This window comes from Podarcis muralis, chromosome 6 (assembly GCF_964188315.1).
Source record: "Podarcis muralis chromosome 6, rPodMur119.hap1.1, whole genome shotgun sequence".
NCBI classification, from domain to species: Eukaryota; Metazoa; Chordata; class Lepidosauria; order Squamata; family Lacertidae; genus Podarcis; species Podarcis muralis.
This window is the reverse complement of record NC_135660.1, coordinates 80,714,256-80,734,344: the sequence shown is the minus strand read 5'-3', so window position 1 is coordinate 80,734,344 and position 20,089 is coordinate 80,714,256. Positions and strand designations below refer to the sequence as shown.

At 45.0% G+C, this 20,089-nt stretch overlaps 1 long non-coding RNA gene across 1 annotated transcript; it reads right to left on the bottom strand.

The window, feature by feature from the left end:
• Window positions 1–11,958: 11,958 nt before the first annotated feature.
• On the bottom strand, window positions 11,959–14,744 carry LOC144328058 (uncharacterized). Its single transcript, XR_013393297.1, has 2 exons — window positions 14,006–14,744; window positions 11,959–13,249 (listed from the first exon to the last, which is right to left on the bottom strand). It is a non-coding gene; the product is annotated as an uncharacterized LOC144328058 (long non-coding RNA).
• Between the last annotated feature and the right edge of the window lie 5,345 nt (window positions 14,745–20,089).

Sequence of the window (20,089 nt, the reverse complement as noted above, 5' to 3'; positions counted from 1 at the left end):
AGGCAAGATTAAGGGTGGTGGTGGGGTATGGAAACAGATACAAAGAGTCTCCTATGAATTTTAGGATAGGAAGAAATAATTTTAAAACATCCCGAGCCAGTGTGGTGTAGTGGTTAAGAGTGGTAGACTGGTAATCTGGGGAACCGGGTTCGCTTCCCCTCTGCTCCACATGCAGCTGCTGGGTGACCTTGGGCTAATCACACTCCTCTGAAGTTTCTCAGCCCCACTCACCTCACAGAGTGTTTGTTGTGGGGGAGGAAGGGAAAGGAGAATGTTAGCTGCTTTGAGACGCCTTCAGGTTAGTGATAAAGTGGGATATCAAATGCAAACTCTTCTTTCTGCTCAAATCAAGTCTATTGGATGTCAAAAAGCTGACAGAGGAAACAATGGAATTGTATGTTGAGTTTCCGATAAAGAAATTATGTCCTTGGTTACAACTTCCACATTCTTGAATATGTTCCCCACACATGATTTGGAATCCACATGTTGCCACATCCACAAGTGCGACTAGGGGTGCAGGTGAGAAGAGAAGTGGGCATTCAAAATGACCGCTGCCTTATCCACAAAATTGGCAAGGCCTCCCTCATTTATGATGGCACAGCAATAATTAATTACTCTAATTTACCATATTTTTTGCTGCACAGCTATGCACTAAGTTTGGATTGATAAAACCCTTTCCCTTCCGAGCTCTTAACTGTTCTTATCTCTATAGAAGCTTCTCTGAGAAGTGAGAGAGGATTGTGGGGTTTTTTGCTAAAGAGATTACATTTATTGCAGGAATTGGATGCTTTAGTTGAGATTCTTGAATTGCAGGGGAATGGCCTAGATGACCTTCAGGGTCCCTTCCAACTTTGCAATTCTATGATTCTTTTTACTCCATAGATATAATCTAATCAAAATGTACATTATAAAAACAATTATTTACTTATATAACATGGTGTTAGGGATAATCAGCTATAGATTGGCATGGTTTAAAGTGAGCCACAGAAAAAGCTTTCAAGCCCGGGTATTGAATGTACACTATTATTTTATCAATTAATGCATTGCCTTTCACATAATTCTCTAGTCCCAATAGCTTCATATGGATTTTAAACAACACTGGAGACATATCGTGCCCTGCAGCACCCCACAGCTGAAGAGACAGAGGGTTGAGAAACACTCATCCAATTCTGTCTTCTGGAATTGCCCATTATCTCAAGACCAGTGCAGATTTATGCTCCCGGGACCCATCTTCTGCAGACAGACCAGGAGGATGCCATGGCTGATGGTATCAAAAGCCAATGTGAGAGACTGCTGAAGCAGCGGTGTTGCACCTCATCACTCTCCCAACAAAGCTCATCTAACAGGATGGCCAAGGCAAATTTAGTCCAAATTTAGTAGCCCCCTCTTGGCCTCACTGATGTGGTCCAATGAGTTTTCGCAGCATCAGACTGGGCTAACTCAGCAATACATTGCAGCCAACACACAACTGTGTAGATGCACTGTGGAAATGCTAATTGACAGACAGCAATTTGCCATGTCATGAGGCTCTGCTATCAAGACACTGCTCATAACAGCAATATGAGACTTGGAATCAATGGCAACTTCTGCAAGACAGATTGCTCTTCTTACAAACTGATACAGTTTCCTTAACTTTTTATGTTGGAAGAGATTGTCTTAATATCTGCAGCTCCAGAATCTGGGTTTCCAGAACATTTATTTATCTGCCAAATAATATTTATTAGTTTTCCAATTTTTTAACAAACCAATGCCAGGTTACATCAAATTTAATATTTATTTATTTATTTATTTATTTATTTATTTATTTATTTATTTATTTATTTATGTCTGTCTGTCTGTCTGTCTGTCTGTCTGTCTGTCCCTCATCCCCAAAATCAAATATCTTTAATACGGTCAATGACCAGCGAGCAATTTATAAAATAAAATATGACATTATAAGTAATATTGTGCTACAGGTAACAGTGGAAATATGGCCAAATCACAGAATTGGTGCTTATGTTTATGACCAGGTTTCGACTTTTAAAGTTTTAAGGATTCAATTCAAATGTCACTACTGTTTATTATTGTTCCTTCGATGTTTACAATTTGAACTCCGTTGCTGACATCATTGCTCGTCTTATTCTTGTTGCAATGTAACAGTACTTTGCCACAGGCCTGTTGATTTCGGGCTCTTTGTCAGCTAAGAGGTGTCTGATATAGGTGTCGTCTGTACTACGAGGTATTTTCCTCAGAATCGGCTCGATCAGCTCTTTTCTTGAGTCTCGATATAATGGGCAATATAATATGACATGCCCGTGTTGTGTAGAACTTTGAGATAGTTAGCTAGATGGGGCCTTTGGGAATTGAATAGGAGTTTATGAGTTATCGGGAGTTGGTTAAAGTCATTTTGGGCTTCAATGTCCCTGAGTCTTTCTTTGATTATGTTCTTGGCCCTTCCCCTTTCTAAACTTAATAAATACTCTGGGGAGAGACCATATGTGGCCAATTTTCTGAGAGTGCCCTTCAACCAACTAGATTGGAATTTGTCAAGAAGCATCAGGGAAAGTAGTCCAACCGGCGAGTTGTTAAGTCTTAGCCAAGTGCATAAGGTTCTTATCCATACTTTGGTTGTGATGCTGTATAAGCCCGCTTCCAGTCGTAGGGCAGCATTTGGGACGCATTTAGGTGTTTGCAGGAGTGATCTAAGGAAGCCTGATGGTATCTTTTCGTATGGATCTAGATTGGAGAGGGAGACGAGTGGTGCGCCGTATAGTATTTGTGCTGTTGGTTTTGCAGCGAATAGTTTAATTGTAGCAGGAATAAAATTACCTCCCGTTGTATGATGGTATCTTAGAATTGCTGTTGTACTTTTTTGTGCTGAACTGGAGCTGTAGTTTATGTGGGCGGTCTTCTTCCTTGATGCTTGGAATATAACTCCTAGGTATTTAAAGCATGTCACTTGTTCAATCTCCTGATTGTCTAATTTCCATCTATATATTTTTCTTTTGTTAGAGAAAACCATGATTTTTGTTTTTTGGTAGTTCACTGCTAGTTTCTCTTCTCTACAATATTTGGATACGCTGTTAAGAGCTCTTTTGAGGCCCTTCTGAGTCTGGGACAGTATAACCGCATTATCTGCATAGAGCAGTGTTTCCCAACCGGTGTTCCGCGGCACACTAGTGTGCCGCGACACGTTGCCTGGTGTGCCGTGGGAGGGAGGCGGGCGAGTCGGGCGGCGAGAGGCGGGGCGGCGGCGGCGAGGAGAGGCCGCCCAGCGCGGGGCTCTCGCCGTCTGCCTGCCTGGCTGCCTGCGTGGCGCTGACGTCACGGGGCTGTAACGTGCCCCACATAGGCACGCTTAGACCCTGGCTAGGAAGTGCCTTTGCCCTTGCCTTTTGCTCTCCTTACTTCCAGAAAGCTGGGCTGGTCGCCCGCTCCTCTCGGCGGCGGGAAGTGGCGCCGCTGGGAGCTCCGGGAGGCGGCGGAGGGGGCGCCGTGGGCCGGGAAGCCCCTCTCCGTCGGGGCTGGCAGGCGGCTGCCGCTGCTGCTACGGGTGCTGTACAGCCTGGTGCTGGTGATGCCTTCGGAGCCGCCGCCGCCGCCGCCGCTGCTGCGCGGGAACTCCTTGAGCGAGCGGCTCAGCTGCTTGCCTTTGCTGCGGAAAACCTCGCGCTTGTAGGTGCCGCTGGCTTGCGGCGTCGGCGCCGCGCTCTTGGGCAGCGGCTGCAGCGTGCGCTCCGTCCTGCCGGGCTCGTTGGTGAAGTGGACGGGCCTCAGGAAGCAGATGTCGATGCTGGACTCGGACGAGCGAGCACGCTTCGAGCACGCTTCGAAGGCGGGCAGGTTCTGCAGCGGCTCCACCTCCTCGTAAGGGTCGCCCCGGTACTCGAAGCCCTCGTAGTCCAGCGCGAAGCCGGAGCTGTCCTGCAGGAGGTCCACCGCCAAGGCCCGCCGACGGGCCGCTCGCAGTTGCCGTCGGGGCCCGTCGAAGGAGGCGCGCTGCTGCCGCCGTACTCCAGGTCCGGGAGGGCGTGCAGGGAGGCGGCCAGAGCTTTCAGGTCGTGCTCGCTGAGCTGAGAGGGCGCCAGGTCGTGCTCGGGCCGCCGCCCGTCCGTTTCCCACTCGCAAGGGGAAGCGCCTTGCAGGCCGTCGAGGCCTTGCTGGGGGCTCGCTTTCATGTGGGACCTCGAGTGCCTTGGAAGGGAGACCAATCAGTGTCGGATTTAGGTATAAGCTAAACAAGCTATAGCTTACCATTACCTTCTATGCTGTTACTATTTTTTTTTTTTTTTTTTTTTTTTTACATAGGTAAAAAGTGACCTTTCCCCATCTGGCATGGTGGTGTGCCTCGAGATTTTTTTCATGAAACAAGTGTGCCTTTGCCCAAAAAAGGTTGGGAAACACTGGCATAGAGTAAGATAGGCAGTTTTTTGTCTGCTAATTTTGGGGCGTGTGTATCCGCTCCTTGTAGGTGGTCTATTAGGGAGTTTATATAGATGTTGAACAAAAAGGGGGCCAAGATGCATCCTTGTTTAACTCCCTTTGTTGTTCTAATGAAGTTAGAGAGTTGTCCTTCTTGGCTACATCTTATACGAAGTCGTGTGTTGTTGTACAGTTTGTATATTAGTAGCAGGAGACGTCGGTCTATGGATGATTTGTTGAGTTTGTCCCAGAGTCAGGGTCTTGAGATGGAGTCAAAGGCTGCTTTAAAATCTACAAATGCTGTGAATAGGTGGTGATTATGATGCAGCGTGTATTTCTCAGCTAGGTGCTGTAAGATTAGGCAGTGATCCATTGGGGATCTCCCCTTTCTAAATCCTGCCTGTGCGTCATCAAGAATCTTCACTCTTTCTATCCATTCACACAGTTTCTCGCTGAGGTGTTTAGCATATAGTTTACTTATTGTATTCAGGAGGCTTATAGGTCTGTAGTTGGAGGGATCATCCCTCAAGCCTTTTTTGTAAATGGGAATAATGATGGAAGTCCCCCAGTCGTATGGAATCTGTGCAGTTCTATCTATATATGTGAACAGGGGGCCCACCAGATCGCATTGGTTTTAAAAAGTTCCGCTGGTATACAGTCAATTCCGGGGGCTTTCCCGTTCTTTAGTTGGTCAATCAGCAGATGAGTCTCTGTTGTTGAAACTGCTGGCCATGGCTGTATCTGGTCTTCCGGTATGTGTAATGCATAGGACTCATCGCTAGATTCCTCGTAAAGATTATGGAAGTGTGTTTCCCAGGCTTTCATTGATATGCAGCAGGATAGTTATGATAGGCCCCTATCCGGTTGTACAGCAACGATTCTCCAGAATAATGATGGATTACTGGAATTGGAGGCCTCTATCAGTTGCTGCCATAATAACTTCATTGCATACCTTTTCTTTTGTGTCAGGAGTTTTTTGTATCTTCTTTTGGCTTCAAACATCTTTTGTCTATTATCCTCTGTTGGATTATCCTTATGACAGATGAAGGAGTGGATCAATGATTTCCTGGAGGCTATGCACTCATGATCGAACCACTCCCTGGAAATTTTCCTATGGTAGGGCGACTTGGAATTCGGTTTTACAACAAACTCTTGGATTTTTTGTATAAGCATTTCATACGTTGTCATCGTGTTCGGGGCGCTCTCCTCTATTTCTAAGCACCCTTCCATGATTGCTTTTGAGAGACGGTAGCTCTCCTCAGATTTGTACCAGTTAGATATCCGCTCGCTCACTTGTCCATTCCATCTGATTTTCTTGAGGCCTGTTCCGGGTGTTAAATCTGGTTGATATCTATATTGTGGTTTGGGCAGATCAAAGGGTAGATCACACACGAGGGATAAAGGTAGGTGGTCACTTTCAGCTCTTGCTGTAATGGTAAATTTTGATATCCTAGGGATCAAATCCTGGGAAACAATGCAATAGTCTATCGCTGACAATTTGTGTCCTGACCAATATGTATATTGACCGGGATAATCTCCTTGTATAGCCCCATTCAGTAGGTGTAGGTTCTGTCTGTAGGCCATCTGTGCTAGATGTAGTCCTCCCATGTTGCATGTCTTATCGTAGGATGATCTTATCATTAGGGGAGGGATAATTTCCGTTTCTGGAGGCCATCGGTGGAAATGTGTGTATAGGGCGTTGTCGTTGGGGCCCACTCTTGCGTTTAAGTCACCGGCTAGTAGTATCATGGCTGACGGATGTTGTCTCCTCCATTGCACCACGTAGGCTTCCACTTCTTTCCATAGTTGTTCTACTTGTGCCTGCCGTTCACATGAGGGTAAGTATAAGTTTATGCATAACAGTTTGATTTGTCCAAAATCTAAAACTGCTGCTACAGACCATTCATCATTGGAGGGTAATTGGATAATATTAGCTTGTATCTGCGTTGAAAACAGTAAAGCTAAGCCTCCTTTGGGTCTGCCCCCTCTTTGGCTAGGTGTTGCTCTTTTTGTACACGAGTGGTAATTGTCCAGGTAGAGCTCGTCTTTCGACCAGGTTTCCTGGATGAACAGGATGTCAAATTTAGTGAGGAAGTCCATTAGATTGGGATCTTTACTTTTAGCTCCCCACCCTGCGATGTTCCATGTACAGATGGCCAGCTTGTGTTTTTTGATTGGCAGACATCTCAAGGGACAATCAAACCTAGGTTTATGGCCAGTTTGAGCTTTGTCATTCATTATGTCCCTTTTGGGGTGTATAATAGGACATTTTGGCACGGTGTGTACTTGGACATATTTTAGTGTCCCGGAGGGGCGTCCTTCCCCCGTGTTCTTATTTTAGTCATCCGTATGAATGGTGTCTAGGGTTCCTAGGTTGTCCACAAAGATTGAACCGTTCTTGCCTAGTGGAACCGCTATTTCAGCTTGATGTGTTATTGTTTTCTTTGTTATGGGTGGTTCCGTAGGTCCCAGTTCCTCTGGCGATAGAAATAGCCTTAGTGTCCACTCACTGTTGGATAAAGGTTTTGTGGTATAAGTTGCATAGTTAAATTCCCTGGTGACAGGTGTGGCTAGGAGGGTAATAGATTTCCTTATGGATGCTAATCTTTCAATTAGAGCGTCCTGAGCTTTATGTATTTGTTCAATAGTTGCTATGAAGCGGTTTTCCTTCTCTATACTGGAGCTTTCGTCTGATACGTGATTTGGGGATAGGGATTTTGGTCTTTTAGCCAGCTGGTTTGGGGCTTTATCTGCCTCTAGTTGAAGCATCTTACAGTTCTCGTCCATCGTAGACTTTGTCGGCTTTATTTTTAGCTTATCAGTCTTGATTGTTTCGATGAGAGGAGTGGGAGTTCCGGGCTCTTCGAATAGGCGAGTCACCTGCAATCCAACCCTTTGCAGCTTGTCCTTATTGTCTGAAACTAGTTTGGTTGTGTGCCAGTCTCTGAATGTTACCACAACTCTGTTTAGGTCCTTATCTGGTGGCAGAAATTTGACTTTAATGATGTTTTCTGCTGGGACGAACCCTCTAACGGCTAATTCAGTTTTCTTGAGAATATAGATTCTCTGTTGTGCTGGGGAAAGGAGGTCTTTGTGCATGTATACGGGTAGGATGATAAGTTTTTGTTTATTTAGAATTAGGTTTCTGCGAGAGTATTTTGTTTTAGGAGAAGTTTCTTGCTTAGGGATCGGGTTTCCCCTTGAATTTCCCACGGTTCCATTCGGGAGCGCTACTTGCTCTGTTGGATTGTGAAGCCCAGCCTTATGGAGTTCCTCTGTTGAATTGAAGAGTCCAGCCTTATGAAGGTTTTTATTTGAGCTTGGGCTTCGGCTTTTATCAAAGGGTGGCAGAACTGGGTTAGCTGGGCTCGTTGAATTTGAATTCTCTAATAGCTTAAATAGTCTTGTGAGGTTCGTTTCCTTTGTTCGGGATGGGAGCTTTTTCTTCCTTCCCATTTTTACGTTCTTGGGCTTCTTCTCCTTGTTCCTGGGACTCTTCCCCTTTAAGAGGGGTTTCTTAGGGTCAAATGAGTTTCCCTTCTGGTTTGATTTGACCCTGGATGTTTATCTTTTTTCCGCATCATATTGGGTTTTATTTTCCTTAATGCTGTTATCGTTTGGTGTACTAGAGTGAACTTTGTGTGTATGCAAGTTGTCTATTCTTCTAGTTATTTCAGTTAGGGCGGTAAGTAGGCCCAAGCATTCTGAGAGGAAGTCTTTGATGTGTCCCAGTTCTCTGCCTATCTTCAACTTCTGTTCATTTAACAGATCATTATATAGCCCTGTTAGTATATAGGGGAGGCATTCCAGGTCCAGATGTTGGGCTCTTGTGTCCTCCAAGTCCTCATTCATCACAGTGTGAAACCCCATCTTCTCCCTGGGTCTGGGTCTTTGGGAGGGCTCGTTTATCTTAATTACTAAGTTTTCCTCTTGTGACTCTTGTTCCTGCTCCTGCTCCAGCCCCGGTTGATTCACTAAGGTTTCATTTTCTATGGTGACTTGTTTTAATTCCGTTGCCAGATTGACTCCCACCCCTTCTTCATCTATTTCCATGAGCTCCCCGTACCTAGTGCGGTCTATGGACCATTCGTGGGGGTGACGTTTCTCAGCATTACTTATTTTATCTGTTTTTGGTTTAAAATAATGTGAGATTTTCACCTGTCTTCCTCTTGTAGAGGGTTCAGCCGCTTTGGTGAGGGGGATTCCCAGCTCTTTATAGCTCTGTCTTGTGAACACCATTCCCTAAGTTGAAAGCTTCCTTTATTGGGAAGTTTATTGTAGAAATAAGGGTAGAAGTAAAGTTTGAAAGTCTCGCATCCAGGCTGTTGGATCAGGGAGCCTCCCTACCTTTCCCTCCTTAAGCCTTAGCTTGGGGCGGGAGGGTATTCATGGGGGAGTTCTTGGACTTATCTTATTGAAGTTAGGCTCAAAGGAGTTCAGCGGTTTCCTCAGCTTCTTCGGCTGTATTTCAAGCCAATCCGTCGTCCGGGAGCCCCAAGGTTGTGAGTCGGTGTAGCCATATCAATAAGCAGTGCGACGTTAGAACAATAAAGCAATAAAAGCAATAAAAGAATAAATTAGTTAAAACGAGGCGACAAGACAAACAGCCAATAGTCTTTAAGGTCCTTAAGGTGTAGTTTTGAGGTCTTGAAGAGGCTAAAACTAATAAAACTAATAAAAACGCTTGATTGAAGTCGGAGGCTCTAAATAGGCTGCTACCTCCGTCGCCATCTTAGGCCACCCAGCTGACCACTTTTGTCCCTCATCCCCATTTATCTTCACAACAATTTTTTGAGGTAGGTTAGGCTGAGCTATAAGTGGCTTAAGTCTACCCAGTGATCTTCGTGGCTCAGTTAGCGCTTGAACCCATGTCTCCATACATTCTAACCACTACACACTGTTCTGTCTTAGGTAATAACTACAAGAAGAGTTTTTCTGTGCATGTGCAGATTGTTCTTTTACCCTTGAGCAGTCGCAACCTATCCATATTTATTTAAGAGTGAAGAAGTCAGGTGGCATGGTCCCCAAGCAAACATGACCTCTCTTTTCTAAAAATGAAGCATTGTTGCAGGCAGCACCATGGGCGTAGCCTGGATTTTTGTTTGTGGGGGGGGGGCAGGACTTTTGTTAGGAGGTGCAGAACCGACATGATTGGTTAGTTACTTAAGTATTTCTATTGTTTTGCTTGATGGGGGGGCAGCTGCCCCCCTTTCTTACACCCATGAGCAGCACACTTATCTTTGGGCCTGGGAATGAGGCCCTTTACTGGTAACCCATCATCTAGGAAACACAACAAAATCCTGCAGGGAATAAGGATAATCTGTTGGGCACTGAATAACCTCTGTAGAAACAAATCCAGATAGCTCAAGCAAACAAGAGAAAGCAGATAAACGGCACCTTAAATTCAAAAATAAGCACTAGGGGGCAGTATTTCCCAGTGTTTCGCATCTAGATCAGATCCAAAAAGAACAGTCATTTCACAAATTATCAAAATTAGGCATACCTACAGCCCAATATCAGATGTATAAAGTATTATCCTGAGTTGCAGGGGATTGTAAGTAAGATCAAAGGGAAAGGAAATGCCCCCAAACCTTCTTAATAATGGACTGTTAAGAACCTAATTATCACCATCTGAACTTATCTTGCTGGCCTCTGCTGTTTACAGTTCCACATATTTGCTGGCTTTGCTGCAACAAGCTAACTTTACAAACCCTCTGGGTCATTTAGAGCCTCAGCCCCTTTCAGGATCAACTGATATAAATAACAATTTAAATACCTTTTTCATTTCATTATATATCATCTCCCAGAAAGCCTTAATCCTTGGGCACGTCCACCAAAGGTGAAAGAATGTACCTTCAGTTTCTTTACATTTCCAACACTTATTATCGGGCAAGTGATAGATTTTTGCAAGCTTGACATGGTGTCCTGTATATCATTTTCATAATATTCTCTCTTAAGGCATTACATGCCGTAAACTTCATACCTGTGGTCCATAACTGTTCCCAGTCAGCCATCATAATGTTATGTCCAACATCTTGTGCCCATTTAATCATAGCAGATTTCACCGTTTCATCCTGAGTATTCCATTTCAACAGCAAGTTATACATTCTTGACAAAGTCTTAGTTTTGGGGTCTAACAGTTCTGTTTCCAATTTTGATTTTTCCACCTGGAAGCCAATTTTCTTATCCACATTGAATGCCTCCATTATTTGGTAATAATGAAGCCAATCTTGCACTTTATTTTTTAGTTTTTCAAAGCTCTGCAATTTCAATTTATCTCCCTCTTGTTCCAAAATTTCCCAATATTTCGGCCATTTGGGGGGAGAAGCGGGGAGACCAGGGAGGAGGAGGAGGGCGGCCAAGGTGACGCCGCAGGGGAAGCCGTGGCCAAAGGGCGCCAAGGCAGGACAGGCAGGGGCGCATGCGCGGCGGCGGTTTGGGCGGGAAACGGCGGGCAGCGCCAACCTGGATTCTACGCGGCGAAGCGAGAGGGAGTGGGGGATGGGCGGCCGTTGGGCCCAGAAAGAGGAGCCGGAAGGACACCCCCGCCCCCCCCCCCGTTGCTCCAGCAAGACGTTCGTTATAGCGCTGGTGCTGAGGGAACGTAATAAGGGAAGACAATGGCGAGAGGGAAGCCCTTCAGAGTTATCTCGTAGCCGGTCCCCAGGCGCCACCACAGGGCGCGGCGTCGGCGCCATCTTCCCTCAGGCATATATATATATATATTTGCCGGCGTATTAGTGTGTTGGCCTGAGGCCAGGCAGGGTTCAAATCCCCCCCGCCCCCGCGCGCGCACACGCACACCACAATCCCTGCACACAAACATCCCCTACTACCAGCCCCGAAGCTCACTCGGGTGCCTTTGCGTCAGTCGCCGCCTCTCAGGCTGGTATCCCTCGCGGGGGGTGTCGGAGGCTGAGAGGGCGGAGGGGGAAGAAGGAGGTGGGCCGCCTCAAGGTCCCAGGGGAAAAGGTGGGGTCCTAGGAGCCAACTCTTGGTCCCAGGTCCCTTGCCCCCCCCCCCCCGCCCAATGTTCTATTCAAGTGGGCGCCCCTGGGGGGGATATAAACAGAGAAATAAGCTCGTGGAATTGAAACACGGTTTCAGAACCATTTGGCTGGAAAGCAAATCCTGAACCGCATAAACAGAATTGGTCCCTTGTCTGGTTGTCAGAAGCTCAGCAAGGATTAGCTTGGTTTAAGATTAGGGACAAGAGGAAATACTGAATGATGAAGTGATAATGTAGCATTATAAACAGATTGGAATCTTGTAAGGCATTCCCAATACTCTCCAATAGCATCGTCATTTAACACTTTGAATTCCATGATTTAACCCAATGTCTGAGTCACATCAAGCTACTGTGGATTTTGGTTTGGGTGAACTCTTCCTTCGTGGAAGTTGCACGTAAAAGCAGAGAGGGGATCCGGCAGAACCAACCCCTTTCTGTATTCAGGCAACATTTCAAAAAGGAAGTGCATTATGTAGCATGGCAGGCAGGAAGGCAGGGCTCAGAAAAACCCATCCCCATAGAATCACATGCACAAAACCGCACGTATATATCTATATCCATATATGCTTTATTGTTTTCTGCGAAAAGTACAAAAATACATTGTGCTTACAACACAGTGCATCAAATATTAAAAAACAAAACAAATAAATAGCAAACCAAGAAACCAATAGTAATAATAAATAATTATTATTATAATAATAGCAATAATGAACAGTTTATACTTATACCCAAATTAAAATAACAGCCAACCCCAACTAAACATTTAACCCATATCAACCCAACAAAAACAAAAGCAAAATTGGAAACTTTTGAAACATTTCCCTAATTGTTCCAACCCCAGATTTTGACTGTGGTCCTTATTTGAACAAGTGGCCAATTGTTCAGCTTTTATTTTTTATTTCAATATACAAGTGCTTTTAGCTTGCTTGGGCAAAGGGAAGAGAATGCTTCAGTAAAAGGAAAGCCAGATGATGATCCCAGACAAAGGCATTAAAATAACAAACTTTATTGAAAAACTTTAAAATATACAAAATTTAAAAGTTGGGGGGGGGGGGGTTATATGGATGAGTAACCCTAGAAGGTGTCGGGAGAAGGGAAGATAATTGCTTTGCTGCCAATTTTGCTCCCAGTCTTCAGGCAACATTTGCACGGGATTTGCAGCTGGATAATTCCCCTTTGCATGACTGTTCCCCGTTGCAGACCAGGGAGTTTTACTGCTTGATGGAGTGCAGAAGTTACCATTCGATAGTGGAGGCTGCCTCATCATCTCTGCACCATAATATGGAACTGGGCAGTTCCTTTCCTGGGAAGTCTCACAAAGCCCAGTTCCACCAACAGCAGCTGGCTGGTAATGAACCGGGTTCAATTCCTGGGAGTTCTGCTGCTGCGTGGCATAGACGGGCTCTCCTGGTTGCATGGTGCTGAGAGACGGCTGCCAGAAACCTGCTCCTTCCTAGCTTTCGGGATAATGGAAGCTGCGTGGCTGGTAATGTTGCTGCGTCGGACTTCTTGCGCTACTTCTCGGAGTGCTTGGACTTCTCCTTCTGTCACAGCGGCTATAAGGAGTTGTAGCTCAGTTCCTGATCATTGTTTTGGACCCAGTCATCTTTGTTCTCGCTCTTCAGTTCTGAAACCAGGTCTGAACAAAAGCTTTCGGGATAATGGAAGCTGCATGGCTGGTAATATTGCTGCGTTGGACTTATTGCGCTGCTTTTTGGGCTGCTCCCCAGGCTTTTAATGGACTTCTTCTTCTGTCACAGAAGCTATAAGGAGCTGTAGCTCAGTTCCTGATCATTATTTTGGAACCTTTGTTCTCGCTCTTCTGTTCTGAAACCAGGTCTGAACAAAGGAAAGGAGAGAACAAAATGCCCATTATTTCCAAATGGATAGGTCATAATTTCACTTTCTAGCTCAGAGGACCGCCAAATATTTGTGCCTCATGTGGTGTAATTTTTTCAGTGTGGGAGAACTAGGGACTTGCGGGACATTGGCTAGAAAAGCAATGTTGCTTAACTGTGGTTCCAGCTGAATGCTGCACATTTGGTCTCTCAATGCAAGGTGCTGAATGCTGCAATCCTAATAGGAGTATCCTATGCACACTCCCTTGGGAGTTCAGTCAGGTGGATCAGGCTATAAAGGCAGCCCAGAAAACTGGATGGTTTTAGCCTCAAGTTAGAATTGAAACCAGGTCTGTTAAGAGTTTTTACTGTTCAAACCCAGAACCATTGATATTTGAAAATATGTGCCACCAATAATTTTACTGGGAAGGAAAAGGAAGCCATAATCAGGAACCAGGATTTCTGAACAAGTATGGGCACAATTTCTTCCTAAATTTGAAAAGGAGGGGACACAACGCACCCATCCCTTACAAAAAGCCTTTACATACACGGTACAACACGTGCCCCCCCCCCCAAATAAAACCCAGGAAAGAGGAATTTGGCTCTTGACTAAGGAAACTTTCACGTTAAGCTCGGAGGCACCTGGATGAGCAAAGGCATTCGAATGACAACGAAAGAATTATTCTGAGTGTTTTAAATTTATCCAGTATTTGCGATTTAAGGAAGTCCTAGGAACCCCCACTTTCCCTCTTCTTACGTGCCCACAATCTTCCTCGACTCTGATGCTCCTCGCCAGCGCCTCACTGGTCTGGTATCCGGGGTAGACGTTTTTTTCAAACCCCTTCTTTAAAAGCTCGATTTGGGCTGGGGTAAAAACTTTCCTTTTTCTCCTATCTCCTCTTTTGGGGTAGCTTCCTCCTGGGAGAAAACAAAGAGGCAAATCTGAAGGAAGCGCTCGGTTAGCTTAAACTGAAGCGACGCTTGCAGATCTTCCTCCCGACATGGAAAGCTCAGGGCTTAATATTCTTTTTTTTTTTAAGTTTCTCTTACCTTCGTTCTTGGTTGCCATCATGAAAAAACTCTTTCTCGCTCTCTCCTGAATTGGTTTTGTCTTTAAAATGGACACTAAGATCACTCAGGTTCACTCTCCTATTCTGCTGGGGGTTCGGTCTGGGCATGTATCTCCGGTGGGCGACCCCACCCTTACTTCTCAACCACTACGAGGTTTCCCGGTTGTGGAATGCCCTCCCAATGAGCTGCCCCGTCTTCATCATTTTTGCGTTTCACCCTTACTTCTCAACCAATAGAAAGAGTTACATTCTCTTTCAAAAAATCGGTTGCTTTGCCAAACTGGGTCTAACCCCTCCCTCCGTTGACACCCCTTTGGCAATTGACTCTTCAACTGAATGGAAGAGAATTGAGAGGTGAGGGGAGAGAGAGAGAGATTTCGGGCGCCTGCTTCGCATTTTCTTTGTCAAGCCACAACCGCATTGTACAAAAAAAAAAAAAAACCACTTGCGAGGTCAAACCAAAGAACACCCCCCCACACACACACACTTCGTATCTTAAACGGGTACTCTCTTTTTTAAAAGGTTTTTGTTGTTCTAAAAAGAAGCAAGTGTAAATTATTTCATATCGACAAAGAAGCTGGGAACAACTTAATCCCAATACCCCTCATTCCAGCCTCTGCCGTCTAAATAAATTAGTACATTGCCTTGGATGGAGGCTCTGGCAACTGCCAGCAATCGCATCAAATACGAATAATACCGTATACAGCGGCAGCAAACGAAGAAAGAAATCTAAGCTATGTAAGCAAACTATATTTTATTAACATATGATTAAATTTGCATTCATTTTTCGCTGGTATTGAAGACTTAGGAAACAGCTTACGTTCTTTTAAAAACGGTGCATTGGATATTCAAGGTCACCCGCCATCTTAGAAGAGGAATTCCTTGCACCAAGAATGCCTTTTCCAAGCTGGTACCTGCAAGTTAGGATTCGTATGTTAATCTTTTAAAAACCCAAATAAATAAATAAAATGACAGTGCCGTTGTAGCTGGTTTAAATTGCTTTAATTCAATCTGGACGGCCAGCCCATTTAAAGAGGTTCCCCGGTTGCGGAATGCTCTCTCTAGTGAGCTGCCCCGTCTAATTAGGACGTTTAATTAGGAATTTGAAAATATTCCTGTTTGTTCAGGCATTTGGTGGCTGCAGAATAATGTTCCTGACAACCCCGAGATCAGCGGGCAGAAGAATAGTTGAAAAAACAAACCAACAAGCCTCCTATAATTACTTTTAGGATTCTTCCTAACTGAAATTGCTTTTAGCTGTTTGCAATTGTTATTTTTTTAATGTTCAAAATGTTTTAGAATGTTTTTGCTTTGTTTTTGTTTTTAGAGTGTGTACTGTTTCTGTTTGCCGATCTGGGCTCCGAAGGGCGGCGTATAAATTCCGTAAATAAAAACCATAAGAACATAGAATTGGGTTTATTTGTAGGAGGACGAGGAAAGGAAAACAAGCAAGCATAGTTGAGGTATCAAATACACAGCTGCGTTTCAACCTATTACTAGTTCGTTTATACATTATGTCCCTTTCTCCTCCAAGATTCAAAGATCACAATGTTTCACCGCGTAAATTGTAACTTGACAAATTTCAAAGCAGAATGTACCACAAAGTAACTTCCTAATATGAACAGCACTAGGTGCACAGACAACCCTCCTATAAAGCTTCATTGAACGCAGTAGAGCACAAACCTTGGGGGGGGGGGGAGATTAAGAGCAATAAAATAAAATACAGTGTCTTTAAAGCTTTGGAGAACAACTTAACACACATATGGTAGAAAAATCAATTAAACCTTATATCCCCACCTCAAACTTCGGTTTTTTTAAAAATGGAAAAGTGTATTTCAGTATTTTAAAAATACTGCCAATAAAGCTCTCTCTCCCTGATGGACACCCACTTCATCTCATTTCCGTTTCAAATATTAAAATTATTATATTACTCAAAAAAGTGCAGTTTGACTGTGGGCAATGTGATGCCTGCAGATATCAGAAAAACAGGAGTTGTGTCTAGACATTTGCTTCAAAAGCTCAATGTATATTTTGAAAGAGCAATCTTTAAATAACCGTCTAAGCTCTTTAAATACCCATAACTCTTCCATGCATTAAGTTTGCCTAAAAATTCTTTTCACGTAAGTTATTTTACCAGAAATCATACTTCAATGTGGGTGCTCTTTGGAAAGATCTGTAGTGAATCAATGTGTGTGAGTGTGTTAATCTGCAGATTGTTAGACAGTAACTTTGTGGTTTCTGAAGCCTATTGTGAATAGGTTGTTTTTCAGAAAGTGTAGCCTTGTTGAAGAAAAGAATAGTGGAAATTTGATTAAACAAAAGAGTGCTGGAAGAGAGACATAGCAGACACACCATTCTTTGAAGGGCTTTATAGTCTAGCTGCAGTTTTCAAACAAATGCCCACCAAAAGTCAGCATTTGGACAGCAGACTAAGCAGGCATTCAGGTCACCTAAATACGGTGAGAAGTATTATATTTCTATTTAAATTAGAGTAATTTAAATTAGAGTAATTTAAATTTGGCCATTTGTTTATTTATTTCATAAATGTATACACCACGTGATTGTAAAAAAAACCACACCTGCAAAGTGGTTTACTAACAGATAAAATAATAAAATTGAGGGGGTGGGAATCAACCATACTTCCAAATACTGTATAAGGATGGATATTAGCTTAAATTAGCACAGACCCATTGAATGATATCTGTGTCCTCGTTTTCGACAGTGCTGTGGTGGTCACCATTTACTCTTCCTCCAATGAGTTCTGGGAGGCACCTACTGGGCTATCACTCTAGAAACCCTTTCTCTCACCTAAGGGAATCTAACAGGAGCTGGTAGATGGTTTACTCCTAGGCATGTGCAGAGTGCTCACCCCTCATCATTTGGCAACCACCCAGGGAATGCTAGTGCTCAGGGCTTTCCTTATGGAGGAGGGAGAGAAACACCAGCCGAATTCCCAGGGGCAGGTTCAGAAAAGGAGGCAAAGATGAAAAGGGGGCACAGGCTTCAGGGGGAAATCCGCCCTGGGTTGCATTTGCCTGAGCTGACGTCCCAGCCACCTTGGCCAGACTTACTCCTGGAGGGGGGTCAACAGGGCCGGCCCAAGACATTTGGTCCCCTGAGACGAGTCCCAAAACTGCCCCCCCCCCCAGGGAAGAATGGAGATTGTTGGGGGATCAGGATCAAATGGCGAAGAAAGGCGGGAAGAGACCAGTGGCGCCTCCTCTTTGCCCCGAGGCTGCTGTAGAGGCAGATTTGGAGTGGGGTAGAAGTGGAAGTGAGGAAGATCCAGCTCCCAAGCAGAGGCGGGATTGAGAGGGACTTATTTCTGAATAAATGGATCTGTCTTGATTTATAATTATTAAAGGGCGCGAAGGCAGGACAGGCGGGGGCGCATGCGCGGGGGCGGTTTGGGCGGGAAATGGCGCGCGGCGCCAACCTGGATTCTATGCGGCGAGGCGAGACGGAGTGGGGGATGGGCGGCCGTTGGGACGAGAAGGAGGAGCGGGAAGGACACCCCTCCCCCTCCCCCCGTTGCCCCAGCAAGACGTTCGTTATAGCGCTGATGCTGAGGGAACGTAATAAGGGAAGACAATGGCGAGAGGGAAGCCCTTCAGAGTTATCTCGCAGCCTGTCCCCAGGCGCCACCATCTTCCCTCAGGCATATACAGTGGTACCTCTAGTTCACAGGCAACCCTCCCATAAAGCTTCATTGAAGGCAGTAGAGCACAAACCTTGGGGGGGGGGGGAATTAAGAGCAAGAAAATGAAATAAAGTGTTCACAATATCCCCCCACAAAGTTTTTTATAGATGTATGTGCCTTAGCCTGCAACATGGGCATTTATAAGTTAAACTTATATGTCTTTAAAGCTTTGGAGAGCAACTTAACACACTCATGGTAGGAAAACCAATTAAACCTTATATCCCCATCGCAAAGTTCTGTGTTTTAAAAAGTGGAAGACTCATTAATGAAAACCAAACTTATTAACACAGAAAAGTGTTACTAAATCGACTTATAGTAGGATCTACAAATATACTTTTGCATACAAAGAAAATATAGCAACTTCCCACCACATTTATTTCCACCTACTCTAGCCTCGGGACGCGGGTGGCGCTGTGGGTAAAACCTCAGTGCCTAGGACTTGCTGATCGTATGGTCGGCGGTTCGAATCCCCACAGCGGGGTGAGCTCCCGCCGTTCGGTCCTAGCTCCTGCCCACCTAGCAGTTCGAAAGCACCCCTAAGTGCAAGTAGATAAATAGGTACCGCTTTATAGCGGGAAGGTAAACGGCGTTCCGTGCATTGCGATGGTGCTGGCTCGCCAGAGCAGCTTCGTCACGCTGGCCACGTGACCTGGAAGTGTCTTCGGACAGCGCTCTCTTCCGGCCTCTTAAGCAAGATGAGCACGCAACCCCAGAGTCGGTCACGACTGGCCCGTACGTGCAGGGGTACCTTTACCTTTTTACTCTAGCCTCAGATACAGAGACTTAAAAAGAAATGGAAAGGGACAGAAAGCCATTGGTGCATTAAAATGTGTCTCAGGAATATTCAGCCATTAGTAGACCTGACCTTTTATCTCTAGAACCACATGTTCCACACAACTGACTTTTTTCTATGGGAAATTTAAGCCTATGTTTATATGCTTGCACAAAGGAAAGTGAATGTTTCAGTAAATGGAAAGTTAAAGGAAGACTCCAGACAAGCTCGTAAAGGAACAAACTTTATTCAAAACATCGAAGTCATACATTAAAAAGGCATTAAAAGAGGGAGCTTGTAAAATATGTACAGGATAGCAAGGAAGGAGTTGGGATGCTAATCTGGAACCTGACTTAAACAGAAAAACAGAGTCCGAAGCACTTCCATCAACATTCTGCATTTGTACAGGATTTGTAGCTGAATAATTCCCCATTGCAGACAAGGCAGTGTAAGTGCTTGATGCTATGAAGAAGTTACCAGATGATGGTGGAGGCTGCCTCACCATCTCTGCACCGTAATATGGAACTGGGCAGTTGCTCGCCTGAGAAGTCTCACAAAGCCCAGTTCCACAAAAAGCAGCTTGCTGGTAATAAGCAGGGTTCAATTCCAGGGAGCTCTGCTGTTGCGGGGCACACTCTCCTGGTTGCGTGTTGTTGAGAGGTGGCTGCCACAACCCTGCTCCTCTATAGCTTTCAGCATAATGAAAGTTGTGTGGCTGGAAATATTGTTGCGTGTGAATATTTTGGCTGCTTCCTGGACTTCTGCTTCCTGAACTTTGCTTCAGGATGAGAACAGAAATCATGCTCCGGCAGCACGGCGGCGGCAGCAGGAGGCCCCATTAGTGAAAGCACGCCTCAGGTTAACAACGGTTTTTGGTTAAGAATGGACCTCCAGAACGAATTAAGTACGTAACCAGAGGTACCACTGTGTATGGGTGGGGAGCCTATATTTGCTTACAGTCCCTCATGCCTCATGGAATGCAAGTCTAGTATTACCGTATTGGTCTGAATATAAGCCTCACTTTTCCCCCAAATTCTGACTGTGAAAAGTTAAGGTGCGGCTCATATTCGCAACCTTATGGTATGTAGCTAGGAGCATGGGGCAAACAGCACCAGGAGCACGGCAAAGCGGCGCCCGCCCTGGGCGTAGTCTCCCATCCTCTCCCCCAAGGCCAGGAAGGGAGAGAGTGACCCCAGTATGCAGCCAGGAATGCAGCAGTATATACTGGGGTATTTTTTCTTTTTTTCTCCCCCCCCCCTCCAATTTTTAAAGCAATACGGTACCCTCTGGCGTTCCTGA